Consider the following 14,079-nt stretch of genomic DNA (forward strand, 5'->3'; position numbering starts at 1 on the left):
TATATATGGAGCATCTATGGGGCAATAATCAACGGTATGGAGCATTATATATGGTACAGCTTTATATGGAACCTCCTTTGGGGCAATAATGAACGGTATGGAGCATCTATTTTTATTTTTGAAATTCACCGGTAGCTGCTGCATTTTCCACCCTAGGCTTATACTCGAGTCAATAAGTTTTCCCAGTTTTTTGTGGCAAAATTAGGGGGGTCGGCTTATACTCGGGTCGGCTTATACTCGAGTATATACGGTATTCATTGGAGTGAGGGAGCGCAACAAGCTGCAAAACTCCCTCCTCCTGGCAGAATGTGGAGATCGGTGACAAGGTGGAGTCCCAGGGGCCAAACATACACCGATTCAACAATTATCACCAACCCAGTGGGTAGGTGATAATTTGTTTTAACTGTAACAACCCTTAAAATCCAAGACCCCAGTGTAGAATTAAAACAGTGCTATCCCTAGTGGCCAATTTATTGCTAAATAAGCAAGGACTAAAAGCAAGAACAGTGTATGAAGCTGTCAAAATTGGCATTTTTTCCAAAAATAAAAATGTAAATGGATGGAATTAGAGCAGACTGTGGTTAAAATCCAGTTAAACATACAGAGCAATGTCCACATATAATATGTTGATCTCGGTCTCCCAGGTTCAATGAACCCTATAGTTGGATCAGGTTTATGGCATTCACTAGGCACTAAAGGCATTGGGGCTGATTTCCTAATCCTACAGTATACACAGCATACATTAAAGCAGACCATAAACCTGAGCTATTTGACAGAGGAATAGGCAGTTCAGCAGACATATCTCCGGGCTCCCCTATACTATAAGCACCCTTGCTCATCTGAGCATTCATGTGTTTTCAATGGGAGAGAGAAGAAAGCCGCTTCTTTTAGGAGTCATCCAAACAAATCAGCTGATTGGCAGGTGCCATCCAAAACAGAGTACAAGCTAACATGCATTTAATGTGGGGCCCTTTGACTAGCCAATCTACAAATTATTCACAATTGCTCATACTGGATATAATTTGGACACCATTAGAAGTTTCTTCTCGCTTATAGATGACCTAATAGAGTATTTATAGATCAAATGTTTGATCAAAATATTTGTAGAAGATAAGCCATGACACTTTCGCTTAACCATGCTCCTCCATTATACAAAGCAAAAAATTAGATTCTACTTTTGTGCCAAAATTTGGAACATTTTCTTCCACATTCGAGAACAATTCACAGCAATAAATCTTCTCCAGAATATGTGAAATATGGTTTGAGGGTATGTGCACACGTTGCGGATTCTCTGCGGATCCGCAGCGTTTTTTGCAGTGCAGAAACGCTGCAGATCCGCAATTAATTTACAGTACAATGTAAATCAATGAGAAAAAAAAAAAATGCTGTGCACACTGCAGAAAATCCGCTGCGGAAACGCTGCGGTTTTAAAGAAATAGCATGTCAATTCTTTGTGAATCTGCAGCGTTTTTGTACCCATTCCATTATAGAAAACCGCAGGGGTAAAAAACGCAGCAAAAACGCACAAAAAACGCTGCTGAACCGCACAAAAAAAACGCAGGTGCGTTTTCTGCCAGGAGAGAGAATCCGCACCAGAAATTCCTAAGCCGAATCCGCAACGTGTGCACATAGCCTAAAGGTTCCCTGTCAGCACAGAATTACTTCAAACCAAGAACAGGAGCTTGGTGCATCATGGCAGGGGCCAAACACGGACTTGCACCTTCCCACCTACTTGTTTTCCATCTATCTGCACCCTTCTCTTGCTCTATCAAACCAAATCTGTCAAAGAGAGGGGATCGGAGATAGAAGAAAACAAGCAGGTGGGGAGGAGCACTTAAATATTAGGCTGTGATGCACCAAGCACCTGTGCTTGGTTTGAACAGTCATTCTGTGTTGACAGAGTCCCTATAAGAGCCTTCAAGTATGAATAGCTAAACCTCATGTGCTTGATGGTTTACTCAGCTGGACAGTAATAACGCTACCCCTCTGAAATTTTTTAGGACACCATTCATTGAGCAAGTGGCCACCACCTGGAGCTTGTTTCTTTGAGGAAAAAAAAATAAAAAAATGGTGGCAATCCAACCAACAGGACCCCATCATAAAGTTCTTAATGTCTTACAAGTCACAACAGTCGTTTAAGTGACAACCTGTGTATCTAGCACACCAGCAAATGACAGGATGACAGAGGTATTAGTCATAAAGTAACAAAACGAGGAATAAAGGAAAATGCTTTAGAAAATAAAATATTAAACTTGTCAGAGATAAGACGGGAATTTGACGGTGACACAACCTCCCCTTTAGCTCACATGAAGCCATCCCAATGTCGCTCCATGGGTGGATATGGGTTGTATACGCCAAGAGTAAAGAAATACCAGGATAACAAATACCTCCGCTCTGGTTGTTTAACATAAAAAGTGACGTGCAAATATAAGGAGGTTCCAGAAGAATGGAGAATAGAACGTCTCTGGTTACAGAAGTTTACTCTACGATTGGGACGGATGACATTAGTATGCAGCAATCAGCTTCCCGTTAATGGCTACTAATATCATTAGATCCTCTCATTATAAGAGAGTTAATGGAGGAATGAACAGTAGTAAACACAGGTTTCCAATATGTTATGTGACAATCTCTATCAACAGCCGTTCCATTTAAAAGGGGTTGTCGCAAAACAGATAAATCGATGATACAATTCATGGAAGTGTCACCAGTACCAAGATAAACTAGGGCCTAATCCAACTACTGACATAAAGTAGCATCGGAGCTCTAGCTATTATAGGCAATTATCACTTGGCCACTTTATGGCTAGGCTTGGCTTTTTCCACAAGTCACGTGGTTGGTCCTATACAGTCAGTGACATACTATTTAGCAAAGTTAGCCGACAGCAGTGTTTTGACCCCAAACTAAGCATACTAAGCAGACATTAGTGGTCGTAGGAGGTATGGTATAGGGCCATCAAACCAGCAGCATGTCATTATGCAGCTGAGGCTTAACTAAAAAAAGACCCAAGAGTCAAAACCTAGCTTTTAGGCATTATAGGTGGTCAATGTAAGTGTGCCCAGGGCGATGGAAGAGGAAAAGAAAAGGATACCCATCTCCAGGATCTCTGCTCTCCGTAATTTGCAGTCATCGAAATCTGGCAGAGGAAAGGAGAGTCATCACTTGACCACCTTGAGGAACATTTAAGATTAACTTTTGTAAGTAGTTAAAAGACTTAGGGTACCGTCACACAGTACCATTTACATCTCTACGACGGCACGATTCGTGACGTCGCAGCGTCGTATGATTATCGCTCCAGCGTCGTAGACTGCGGTCACACGTTGCAATCACGGCACTGGAGCGATGCCGAAGTCCCCAGGTAACCAGGGTAAACATCGGGTTACTAAGCGCAGGGCCGCGCTTAGTAACCCGATGTTTACCGTGGTTACCAGCGTAAAAGTAAAAAAAAAAAAAAACAGTACATACTCACCATCTGATGTCCGTCAGGTCCCTTGCCGTCTGCTTCCTGCTCTGAGATCCGGCCGTACAGTGAGAGCAGAGCGCAGCGGCGACGTCACCGCTGTGATCTGCTCTCACTTTCCGGCCAGTCCGTCAGGTCCCTTGCAGTCTGCTTTCCGTTCTGACTGTCTGCCGGCCGGAAAGTGAGAGCAGATCACAGCGGTGACGTCGCCGCTGCGCTCTGCTCTCACTGTACGGCCGGATCTCAGAGCAGGAAGCAGACTGCAAGGGACCTGACGGACATCAGATGGTGTGTATGTACTTGTTGTTTTTTTTTACTTTTACGCTGGTAACCACGGTAAACATCGGGTTACTAAGCGCGGCCCTGCGCTTAGTAACCCGATGTTTACCCTGGTTACCAGCGAACGCATCGCTGGATCGCTGTCACACACAACGATCCAGCGATGACAGCGGGAGATCCAGCGACGAAAGAAAGTTTCAAACGATGTGCTACGACGTACGATTCTCAGCTGGGTGCCTGATCGCAGTAGCGTGTCAGACACCGCGAGATCGTAACGATATCGCTAGAACGTCACGAATCGTGCCGTCGTAGCGATAAAAATGCCACTGTGTGACGGTACCCTAAAACACTAACTATAAGCAAGTCAAGTGGTAATGGGAGCATGCACCTGCACAGCACATCATCTCAATGTGCATGTACTCACGATGTCATGATGGACTCATCTCCAAGTAATATACAAACCCTTTTACTACCACTCCTGCAATAAAAAAACAAAAACCTATACTTGGGTATGACATTCTATACAATGGGACAGCTCTTTATATTCCGGTTTTATATTCTTCATTATAAGGGAAGATAAAAGTACAGATAATCATCATGATCGATCAATGGGATGCATGTACGGTATGTATTTTGACTATGAAGTCAGATAAATTAACCAAATCCCCAGAACTAGGTCAAGATAAACCACCCTCCACCCCCCATCAGCTTTTTAAGGGGCACCAAACAGAAGGAGAAAAAAAAAAAAATCGTCAATTTGACAGTCCGTTTAACCACCAAATAAACTTGCAACTTGTCGGTCATATGAACTCAGATCTCTTAAAACTATGCATCAGAGTCACCTTTTTTAACCATATCGGCACCCTTTAATGCTACGATGTATCAACAACCACAAATCTTATATACTGCACCCCACAAAGCATTCATTTGAACCATCAAACTGAAAGAAAAGTAGAAATGTTTTTGGACTAGTCATTTAAATCAAGTTAATTATTTACACCTGAAAATTATAGCATGGATACAAAGGTACCATAGATCTCACCAAGCGGAGTATATCGAAAGCTTGGCATACTTGTAAATAGCTGACATTATTAGTTTACATATTAACAATCAGCAGTGTACTACAAAGAAGGAGATTGACAACCATAAATGAAGAGTGAAGATTTTACACACATGGGTGTCAGCAATCATTAAATTACAAGAAAAAGTATTCCAAAAAGTGGCTCTGCCTTCACTGTCCAGGCCAAAGCATTTCATTCTTCTCTGCTCAATTTCTAAAACTTTTAACATGGACAAAACAGAATTTATCATCTTTCCCCCGTATCCCCATGTCACTCAATCTCCTTTACAGACCTATCAAAGTCAATGGCTTCTCGCTCTCTCCAGTCCCACAAGCTTGCTGCATCGGGGTAACCTCCAAGCTCTCTTCTTCCAACCACATATCCAAGCACTCTACTCCAACTCAAAAATATTTCCTGGATCCATATATTCCTTAAGCAAGAATCTGCAAAAACACTAGTCCATGCCCTCATCTCTCACCTTGACTACTGCAACCTCCTGTTCTGTGGCCTCCCCTCTAACACTCTCGCACCCCTCCAATCTACCCCAAACTCTACTGGCTGACTAATCCACCTATCCCCCAGCCTCTCCTCTCTGCCAATCCCTTCACTGGCTCCCCATTGCCTGGACACTCCAGTTCAAAACCCTAAACATGGTATGCAAAGCCATCCACAACCTGCCTCCTCCATACATCTGTGACCTCGTCTTCCGATACTTACCTGCACGCAACCACCGATCCTCACAAGATTTCCTGCTGTACTCCCCACAAACGCTGACAAAGATTTCTCCCGTGCATCCCCACCTCCCTCCACTCTGGATCTTTCTACCCCAACATATCTGGCTATTGCCTACTATGGAAACCTTCAAACGGGACCTGAAGACCCACCTCTTCCGACAAGCCTACAACCTGTTCCATCATACAGCTGCACAAGAAGCTCTACCCTCACCCAGCCCTTGTAGATTGTGAGCTCTCATGGGCAGGGCTCTCTCCTCCTCTACCAGTCGGTGACTTGTATTGTTCATGATTATTGCACTTTTTTTATTATTATTATGTACACCCCTTTCACATGTGCAGCACCATGGAATAAATGGCGCTATAATAAGTGATAATAGTGCAACTTTGTGACAATTACGACATTAATAGACACCAGTGTCTAGAAGCTCTGCAGGGATGATAATTCCCATAACTTCTTTGCTGATGCAACTGGTGCATGAAAAAAAATCCAGGCATCTGCTCCAACCGTAATTGTGCAGAACTGTAGGAATGCATTGAGCCGCATATCACCCTACTTTAGTTGACCTGTAACCAGATCTTATCTGCAGTATATAGTCACCATCACTGATCCGTGAATTATAGCAGCAGTCAAAGCCAGGATCAGCAAAAAAAGGAAATGCTGATCACAAGCTAAAGTGTGTGTGCTCGAGCTGCTTTACAGCTACTGGGGGTAATGGGACATTTGGGATTTATTAATCTTCAACCAGCTTTACCGCCACATCTCACAAGTTTTGACAAATGCCAGGAACATAAAATGCGATGTCATGTGCGCTCCAGATTAGGGGCGGACAGACAAAGGGATCTTAAAAAGTTTCCTATATTAATTCAAGCCCATGAAAGAAGCTTATTGCACAATGTAAACTACAATACAGCAAGGGCGAATGCAGCGCTGAGTACAGGAGCCAAAGACGGACAGAGAAATCAACGGAAACAATATCAATCGTCGGCTTCTGGGAATAGGCCAACTATGCAACAGATACAATATTTATACATACAGGATTCCACATATATTAATATTTACATTTGGATTCATTTTTTGGCTGCCGCTATTTTGCTCAGAGTACATATACATATACATACATACACACACACACACACACACACACACACACACACACACACACACTGCAGTGATTGCTCCACATTCCTTACTCAGCACAAGTTGCTTTCCTCTTTGGAGGTCCCATGCCTGCCCAGTGGAGCATTGCACCCATAGGCATCTGCATTACTCAGGACTCCATGCAGTCTCACTCAGGATCAATGCCAGATGTAAGAAAAATAAGAAATAAGACCAAGCTCGAAGGTCCAGCCATGCAGCCGCCACCCATCCCCGCATGTACCGCCCAGCCGCAGCAGCTCCGACTTACAGAGAGCGCGTCCTCCTCCCTTTGCAGCCAGTCCCCGGCGTCCCTCTCCGCCAGCTCCCAGTCTTCACCTCCGCTCCTCACAGCTCAGTGCACACTCAGCCCGCACAGCTCCAGCCAGGAGCCCAGCAATGACTGCCCCGCCCACTCACTCCCAGCAATGGCTGGAAACCGAGTCATCCCTGCGCTCCGATTGGCCTCTCCAGCCGTCAATCTTTTCTTCTGCTGCCTCTCATTGGACGCTTTCTGCAGGGTGGAGGCTGCAATTCTGACCCATTCTTGTAGTATGTGTAGAGCACTTGTGGGTGACAATGTGTCGTGTGCTGAGGGGTCGTGTACTGAGGGGTCGTGTACTGAGGGGTCGTGTACTGAGGTGTCCTCACTGCCTGCATGCTGCATGGAGGGCAGGAGAGGCTGACATACAGGCAGGCAGTGCTGGCTGCACAGAATAGTTCCTCTGACAGGAAACAGATTCATGTAAAATAATCACCTCAGAAATCACCACAAATGACCGCTTCATTTTTACTTTTTACATTCTTTCTTTTTTTTTTTTTTTTTTGGTGTGTGACGTTTTGTACTCCGGTGCCGTCCTTCACGACATTAGCCTTTAATTTCCAAAACATCTTGAATGCGGCAGCCAGGGTCATATTTCTGTCCAGCCGCTTCACCGATGCCTCCATCTTGTGCCAGTCATTACACTGGCTACCCATTCGCTACAGGGTCCAGTATAAACTCATCTCTCTGACCCACAAAGCTCTCCACACTTCTGCACCGCCTTATATCTCCTCTCTCATCTCTGTCTATCGCCCTACACGTGCCCTCCGTTCTACAAATGACCTAAGACTAACATCCCCTGTAATCTGAACCTCACACCTCCGTCTCCAAGACTTTTCTCGTGCTGCGCCAGCTCTCTGGAATGCACTTCCCCAGACGATCAGGCTGATACCTAGCCCCGACCTATTCAAGCGTGCTTTGAAACCCATCTCTTCAAACAAGCCTACCACATCAACTACTCAGTAAACTAACTTTGCCCTGTTCCCTCCTTCCAAATATTACTCTGAATCTGCACCCCACTATTCATCTGTCTCCACACCCTCCATGCACATAACTGCACTTGATACTTGACTATTGCACTTAAACACACGGGCTGATGACCGGATCATGCAGCTTTATATGAAAATCCCTATTTACTATAATTGCTAGACCTGAAATAACAAGCACTTTTCACCTATTGTGTCCCCTCATTTCCTTGTAGATTGTAAGCTTGTGAGCAGGGACCTCACTCCTAATGTCACTGTTTAAACCCTTTACCCCCAAGGGTGGTTTGCACGTTAATGACCGGGACAATTTTTACAATTCTGACCACTGTCCCTTTATGAGGTTATAACTCCGGAACGCTTCAACGGATCCTGATGATTCTGACATTGTTTTCTCATGACATATTGTACTTCATGATAGTGGTAAAATGTCTTTGATATTTCCTTCGTTTATTTGTGAAAAAAAACTTTTTTGAAAATTTCGCAATTTTCCAACTTAAAATTTTATGCCCTTAAATCACAGAGTTATGTCACACAAAATACTTAATAAGTAACATTTCCCACATGTCTACTTTACATCTGCGCAATTTTGGAACCAAATTTTTTTTTATTAGGGAGTTATAAGGGTTAAAAGTTGACCATCAATTTCTCATTTTTACAGCTCGGAAGGGGAGGAGCACTCTTTTACTTTTTCAACGCAGAATTGGCTAGAATTGAGATCGGATGCCATGTCGTGTTTGAAGAGCCCCTGATGTGCCTAAACAGTGGAAACCCCCCAATTCTAACTGAAACCCTAACCCAAACACACCCCTAATCCCAATCTTAACCATAACCCTAACTGCCCTGACTGGAGTATGGGCCCGGTGGGCATAGAGGGGGCCCACATCGGGCCCCGTCTCATCTGCTCACCGAGCCCCTACCGGCGCTACGGCAGTTTCACCTATTGACGTGCGGGCGCGCGCCGGCACGTGAATAGTTAACAACAGCCGCCAGCCAATTTGAGGCTGGCAGCTGAAGTTGGCCGCAGGTGCAGCACACACATCGCCGGCGTCTGACGTCATTGTGCGCGCTGCTGGAGGGAGCTTCGCCGCTGGAGCGCAGGTCAGGTGAGGAGAACTCGTTTTTTTTTTGGTTTTTTTTGCGAACGGCAATCCAGGGGGCCCGGGCCAGAATGCTGGACACTGTCTGGGGGCAATATGCTGGACACACTGGGGCAGATTGCTGGACACACTGGGGGCAATGCTGGACACACTGAGGCAGATTGCTGGAGACACTGGGGACAATGCTGGAGACACTGGGGCAGATTGCTGGACACACTGGGGGCAATGCTTTACACAATGGTGCAGATTGCTGGACACACTGGGGGCAATGCTGGACACACTGAGGGCAATGCTGGAGACACTGGAACAGATTGCTGGACACACTGGGGGCAATATGCTGGAGTCAGACACTGGGACAGATTGCTGGACACACCGAGGCAATATGCTGGACATACTGGGGCAGATTGCTGGACACGCTGGTGTTAATATGCTGGACACACTGGGGGCAATATTGGAGACACTGGGGCAGATTGCTGGACACACTGGGGGCAATATTGGAGACACTGGGGCAGATTGCTGGACACACTGGGGGACAATGCTGGAGACACTGGGGCAGATTGCTGGACACACTGGGGGCAATTTATTGTGAATTCTGCTTTTGGGCTCCCTTCGGTGGTCGTAGGTGGTAATGCAGTTGCCCCTGAGTTGCAGTCCTGGACAGGTGTATCTGCTGATTGCAGTTCTGACTGGGGTATTTAGGCGTACAGGATTAATTAGTCCTTGCCAGTTGTCAATTGTTCTTGGGAGGTGTAGGACATCTGCCTGGTTCCTCCTGCCTTTCTGCCAAATCAGCAAAGATAAGTGTCTGTTTTTTTTTTTCCTGTGGCACACATGTTGTGTGCTTCACAATTCAGTGCTATTCTTTGTGTTTTCTTGTCCAGCTCAGATTGTGTCAGTATTTTCTCAGTCTTGCTGGATTCTCTGGAGTGGCAGATATACATTCCATGTCTTTAGTTAGATTGTGGAACTTTTTGTATTATCTGCTGTGGATATTTTTGGAAGGGTTTTAATACTGACCGCCTAGTAATCTGTCCTATCATTTCCTATTTAGCTAGAGTGGCCTCTTTTGCTAAATCCTGTTTTCTACCTGCGTGTGTCTATTCTTCTCCTACTCACAGTCATTATTCGTGGGGGGCTGCCTATCCTTTGGGGGTCTGCTCTGAGGCAAGGTAGCATTCCTATTTCCATCTATAGGGATATTTAGTCCTCCGGCTGTGTTGAGGTGTCTAGGGTATGTTAGGTACACCCCACGGCTACTTCTAGTTGCGGTGTTAGTGCAGGATTTGCGGTTAGTACAGGTTCCACCGACTCCAGAGAAAGTTTCATGCGGCTCCAAGGTCACCAGATCATAACAGTACAACTGGCCCATAATGAGTTAAATGCATCTCAGAAGAAGGGAAGAAAGGTGTTGAGCCATTTTTTTTTCTGCAGTCTGTTTTGTCTTTTTTTCCCTCTTTATTTATGGGTGGCTGAGGAGTCTTGTGCCAGCATGGATGTTCAGGAATTAGCTTCTCGTGTAGACCAGCTTGCTGCTAGGGTACAGGGTATTTCTGATTATATTGTTCAGACTCCTGCTTTAGAGCCGAAGATTCCTACTCCTGATTTGTTTTTTGGGGATAGGTCAAAATATTTGGGGTTTAAAAATAATTGTAAACTGTTTTTTGCTCTGAGACCGCGATCCTCCGGTGATTCCACTCAGCAGGTTAAAATTGTCATCTCCCTGCTGTGTGGCGATCCACAGGATTGGGCATTTTCCCTGGAATCTGGGAATCCGGCCTTGCTTAATGTAGATTCCTTTTTTCAGGCTTTAGGATTATTATATGATGAACCTAATTCTGTGGATCAAGCGGAGAAAACCTTGTTGGCCCTGTCTCAGGGTCAAGAGGCGGCAGAATTGTTTTGTTAGAAATTTAGAAAATGGTCTGTGTTGACTAAATGGAATGATGATGCTTTGGTGGCAATTTTCAGAAAGGGTCTTTCTGAATCCGTTAAAGATGTTATGGTGGGGTTTCCCACGCCTTCCGGTCTGAGTGATTCTATGTCTCTGGCCATTCAGATTGATCGGCGCTTGCGGGAGCGTAGAACTGTGCGCGCTGTGGCGTCGTCCTCAGAGCCAATTCCTGAGCCAATGCAGTGTGATAGGATTTTGTCTAGAACGGAACGACAAGGATTCAGACTTCAGAATAGGTTGTGTTATTATTGTGGCGACGCTTCTCATGTCATTTCAGTCTGCCCTAAGCGGACAAAGAGGATCGCTAGTTCATTTACCATCAGTACTGTACAACCTAAATTTCTGTTATCGGTGTCCTTGATCTGCTCATTGTCATCATTTTCTGTCATGGCGTTTGTGGATTCAGGCGCCGCCTTGAACTTAATGGATTTTGAGTTTGCCAGGCGTTGTGGTTTTCCCTTGCAGCCTTTGCAGAACCCTATTCCTTTAAGGGGGATTGATGCTACACCTTTGGCTAAAAATAAGCCTCAGTTTTGGACACAGGTGACCATGCACATGGCGCCAGCCCATCAGGAAGATTGTCGATTTCTGGTGTTGCATAATTTGCATGATGTTATCGTGCTGGGTTTCCCGTGGTTGCAGGTACATAATCCTGTGTTGGATTGGAAGTCTATGTCTGTGACTAGTTGGGGTTGTCAGGGGGTTCATAATGATGTTCCTTTGATGTCAATCTCCTCTTCTGAAATTCCAGAGTTTTTGTCTGATTTTCAGGATGTATTCGATGAGCATAAGTCCAGTTCCCTTCCACCGCACAGCGACTGTGATTGTGCGATTGACTTGATTCCAGGCAGTAAGTTTCCTAAGGGTCGACTTTTCAACTTGTCTGTGCCTGAACATACCGCTATGCGGAGTTATGTTAAGGAGTCTTTGGAGAAAGGGCATATTCGGCCATCTTCTTCACCGTTGGGAGCGGGTTTTTTTTTGTTGCTAAGAAGGATGGCTCCTTGAGACCTTGTGTTGATTATCGCCTCTTGAATAAGATCACGGTCAAGTTTCAATACCCTTTACCTTTGCTTTCCGATTTGTTTGCTAGGATTAAGGGGGCTAGTTGGTTTACGAAGATTGACCTTCGGGGGGCATATAATCTTGTTCGTATTAAACAGGGTGATGAATGGAAAACTGCGTTTAATACGCCCAAAGGCCATTTTGAATACCTTGTGATGCCATTCGGGCTCACTAACACTCCATCTGTTTTTCAATCCTTCATGCATGATATCTTCCGGGCTTATATTGATAAATTCTTGATTGTATATTTGGACGATATTTTGATTTTTTCCGATGATTGGAAGTCTCATGTGGAACAGGTCAGGATGGTATTTCAGATCCTTCGTGACAATGCTTTGTTTGTGAAGGGGTCTAAGTGTCTCTTTGGGGTGCAGAAGGTTTCTTTTTTGGGCTTTATTTTTTCTCCCTCATCTATGGAGATGGATCCGGTTAAGGTTCAGGCCATTCATGATTGGATTCAACCCACATCCGTGAAGAGCCTTCAGAAATTTTTGGGTTTTGCAAATTTTTATCGCCGTTTCATTGCTAACTTCTCCAGCGTGGTTAAACCCTTGACTGATTTGACGAAAAAAGGCGCTGATGTGGCGAATTAGTCCTCTGCGGCTGTCTCTGCCTTTCAGGAACTTAAACGCCGATTTACTTCTGCTCCGGTGCGCCAACCAGATGTTTCTCTTCCGTTTCAGGTTGAGATTGATGCTTCTGAGATTGGGGCAGGGGCCGTTTTGTCTCAGAGGGATTCTGTTGGTTCTTTGATGAAACCGTTTGCCTTCTTCTCCCGCAAGTTTTCGCCTGCTGAACGCAATTATGATGTCGGTAATCGGGAGTTGTTGGCTATGAAGTGGGCGTTTGAGGAGTGGCGACATTGGCTTGAGGGAGCTAAGCACCGTATTGTGGTCCTGACCGATCATAAGAATTTGATTTACCTCGAGTCTGCCAAACGGCTGAGTCCTAGACAGGCTCGATGGTCCTTGTTTTTTTCCCGTTTTGATTTCGTGGTTTCGTATCTTCCGGGTTCTAAGAATATTAAGGCTGATGCCCTTTCTAGGAGTTTTTTGCCTGATTCTCCTGAGGCTCTTGAACTGGTCGGCATTCTGAAAGAAGGGGTGGTCCTTTCTGCCATTTCCCCTGATTTACGGCGGGTTCTTCAGGAATTTGAGGCTGATAGACCTGACCGCTGTCCTGTGGGGAAATTGTTTGTTCCTGACAGATGGACTAGTAGAGTGATTTCTGAGGTTCACTGTTCTGTGTTGGCTGGTCATCCTGGTATTTTTGGTACCAGAGATTTGGTTGGTAGGTCCTTTTGGTGGCCTTCATTGTCACGTGATGTGCGTTCTTTTGTGCAGTCCTGTGGGACTTGTGCGCGGGCCAAGCCTTGTTGTTCCCGTGCTAGTGGGTTACTTTGCCATTGCCGGTCCCTGAGAGGCCCTGGACGCATATTTCTATGGATTTTATTTCTGATCTTCCGGTTTCCCAGAGGATGTCGGTTATCTGGGTTGTTTGTGACCGGTTTTCTAAGATGGTTCATTTGGTGCCTTTGCCTAAATTGCCTTCCTCTTCAGAGTTGGTTCCGTTGTTTTTTCAGCATGTGGTTCGTTTGCATGGTATTCCAGAGAATATTGTGTCTGACAGAGGTTCCCAGTTTGTTTCTAGGTTTTGGCGGGCCTTTTGTGCTAGGCTGGGCATTGATTTGTCTTTTTCTTCTGCATTTCATCCTCAGACAAATGGCCAGACCGAGCGAATTAATCAGACTTTGGAGACTTATTTGAGATGCTTTGTGTCTGCCGATCAGGATGATTGGGTGGCCTTTTTGCCATTGGCCGAGTTTGCCCTTAATAATCGGGCTAGTTCGGCTACTTTGGTTTCGCCTTTTTTTTGTAATTTTGGTTTTCATCCTCGTTTTTCTTCTGGGCAGGTTGAGCCTTCTGACTGTCCTGGTGTGGATTTTGCGGTTGACAGGTTGCAGCAGATTTGGGCTCATGTGGTGGACAATTT

At 45.2% G+C, this 14,079-nt stretch overlaps 1 protein-coding gene across 2 annotated transcripts in view; it reads right to left on the reverse strand.

Moving 5' to 3' along the window:
* The window catches only part of PLS3 (plastin 3), a 120,972-nt gene extending 113,927 nt beyond the window's left edge, over nucleotides 1-7,045 (reverse strand). The window contains exon 1 of one of the 2 annotated variants that reach the window (XM_077285377.1): nucleotides 6,938-7,045. The gene's annotated coding sequence lies outside the window, so the exon portion shown is untranslated. Of the gene's footprint in view, nucleotides 1-6,722; nucleotides 6,909-6,937 lie in introns of those variants that run through there. The other variant, XM_077285379.1, reaches the window with a different exon arrangement.
* Between the last annotated feature and the right edge of the window lie 7,034 nt (nucleotides 7,046-14,079).

This window comes from Ranitomeya variabilis, chromosome 2, assembly GCF_051348905.1.
Source record: "Ranitomeya variabilis isolate aRanVar5 chromosome 2, aRanVar5.hap1, whole genome shotgun sequence".
NCBI lineage: Eukaryota > Metazoa > Chordata > Amphibia > Anura > Dendrobatidae > Ranitomeya > Ranitomeya variabilis.